Source organism: Lactuca serriola, chromosome 2 (genome assembly GCF_051521515.1).
Source record: "Lactuca serriola cultivar US96UC23 chromosome 2, Lser_US96UC23_V15, whole genome shotgun sequence".
Lineage (NCBI taxonomy): Eukaryota > Viridiplantae > Streptophyta > Magnoliopsida > Asterales > Asteraceae > Lactuca > Lactuca serriola.
Window position 1 is genome coordinate 120488077 of NC_136409.1, and position 2616 is coordinate 120490692.

At 42.2% G+C, this 2616-nt stretch overlaps 1 pseudogene; it reads left to right on the plus strand.

Annotated features, from left to right (window-relative positions):
• The first annotated feature begins 675 nt into the window (after positions 1–675).
• LOC145086687 (crocetin glucosyltransferase, chloroplastic pseudogene) lies at positions 676–2184 on the plus strand (annotated as a pseudogene).
• Positions 2185–2616: the final 432 nt, after the last annotated feature.

Consider the following 2616-nt stretch of genomic DNA (forward strand, 5'->3'; position numbering starts at 1 on the left):
AGTGTTCTTTCGATAGAGTTATTTGGGAGTGGATTTTTAGATGGTGCGGTATATTGGTGCCTCATTTCGATAAAAACAAGTGATGTGTTGGAGTTTGCTGCAGCCTAAGAAAACTGCCCAAAGAAGCAAAAGTTTTTGGTAAGTGTTTGTTATAGAACGATTTGGAATTCTGGAAAGCGAGAAACAAAAGAACTTTCAATCAAACTCGGATAACTCCTACAAATGTTGCAGGCATTATCAAGTCAACGTCTTCATTTGGTTCAAACATAGGACCAATGGGGATGTGGGTGTAAAAGTTTATTATGTAATAGGCTTCTTTTTCTTCGGGGAGGGGTTGTGACCGTGATGTTTGGTTTTGTCTCTCTTATTCTCTACATAATTGCTTGCTAGGTGGTGCTTCTTATTTTTACTAATAAAATTTGCTGGCCCTAAAAAAAGGCTAAATATACTATTAACTTTCAACACAAGAAACTTATACTAAATGTACCAATTAATTTTGGTTCCCCAATTATCGTGAGGCCAGTGCGATCGCAGCATACTTAGCCACCCTAATGGGCCGGGCTTAATTAGAAAAATAATATAAATTGTCAAAGTAATTATTAAAATAATATTCTCAAAATTTATTTAATTAACAACAGCATACAATATAACCTTACTAAACGTTATCCAGTTGACTATATAATCTATGTTAGACATTGCCGGGTTGTTTCTCGACCAAAACGCTCACCCGAAATGACAACCCAACGGAAAATCCTTATTGTCGCCTACTCAGGGCAAGGCCACGTCAACCCAGCCATCCGGTTCGCCACCCGGTTAATCAAGGTGGGTGTCGCTGTCACCGTTTGCACCAGTCTCTCCGTCGTACGCCGCATCGACAAAGAAACCATCCCTCACGGCCTAACCTTTGCTCCATTTTCCGACGGCCACGACGGTGGCAAACAACCGACAACGCCACTGGAACAGTTCGTCTCCGATTTTGCTACATACGGTGCTTCTGCGGTCGCAGAAATCATCAGCTCCGCCGCAGCTGCAGGTCAACCGTTTAACCACTTGGTCTACACAACCGTCATCCCCTGGGCGGCGCGTGTTGCAGATGCCCATGGTGTAAAAGCGAGTCTTCTCTGGTGTCAACCGGCCGCTGTCTTGGATAGTTACTACTACTATTTCAATGGATATCAAGAACTGATATCCAGTAACGGAAGCAACCTGACTTCTCCGATCAACTTACCTGGAATGCCACCGTTAACCATCGGTGATTTACCGTCGTTTCTTTTACCCTCAAACCCAAAGGAATACGAGTTTCTTATACCACTTATGAAAGATCATGTTGATGTCCTCAAACTAGGTAAAAGAATACTTGTTAATAGTTTTAATGAGCTAGAAGTCCAATCCCTCGGAGCAATCAAGCAAATTGAGTACCTTCCGATTGGACCCTTAATCCCTTCGGAGTTCTTGAACGGAGAAGACTCATCGGACAATTCCTTGGGGGAAGATTTCTTCGACAAAAAAGAGGATGAGTATATCCAGTGGTTAAACACAAAACCCAAATCGTCTGTCGTGTATGTTTCATTTGGAACAATAGCGAGTTTTTCGATGGAACAAATGGAGGAGATGGCTATCGGGTTGCTGGAGAGCCGGCGGCCATTTTTATGGGTGATAAGAGACAGTGAGCAAGCGGGAAGATTGAGCAAGATAGAGGAACTGAAAAAACATGGGATGATCGTGGGTTGGTGTTCTCAGGTGGTGGTGTTGAGCCACCAAGCGATTGGGTGTTTTGTAATGCATTGTGGGTGGAATTCGACGGCGGAGACGTTGGTGGCTGGTATTCCGGCGGTGGTGTTTCCACAGTGGTCGGATCAGCCGACGAACGCCAAGCTGCTGGAAGATGTGTGGAAAACGGGGGTTAGGGTGAAGAGGAGGGAGAGAGATGGAGTGGTGGAAGGGAAGGAGATTGAGAGGTGTGTGGAAATGGTGATGGGAGATGATGATATAAAGAAAAATGCAGTGAAATGGAGGGAGTTAGCAAGAGAAGCTTTGAACAATGGCGGATCATCCACCATGAACATCCTAGCTTTCTTGGACGAGGTCTGAAATTCGAAAATAGGAAACCTGTTTTAATTGGATAAAGATATGTAATTGTGTAATAGTTTTATAAAAAAAATCATTATGTCTGTTGAAGTAAAATCGTAACTTATTGATAACAAAGAATATGTCAGATTATAGTCCATAAAAACAATGTTTGTGTTTTTAAAGTTGTTACACTTAATAAATTAGCCTACATTAGACACCCTCGTGTTTATTGCCGGCATTAATAGTGTATTTTGGAAAGAAAATGACTTTATTTTATAACCATTCTTGTGGCCATTGTATAACAATTACCAAATTTGTAAATAGTGCTCATTTTTATTCATCTTCTCCCGACTCATACTTCTCCCAACCCCTCCTCTTCCGCCACCTCTGCTTTTGACACCATGTTCTAATTTGGCCACTTGCTCCCATATGTGTTCTCTTCACCTTCTACCCCTTTCCCTTTGGCCACCAGCTTCTGTTAATCATGCATCACCATCTCCCCCCATGCATCTCTAAAAATTAGTTTCTTACTCTTCCCGTAAATAA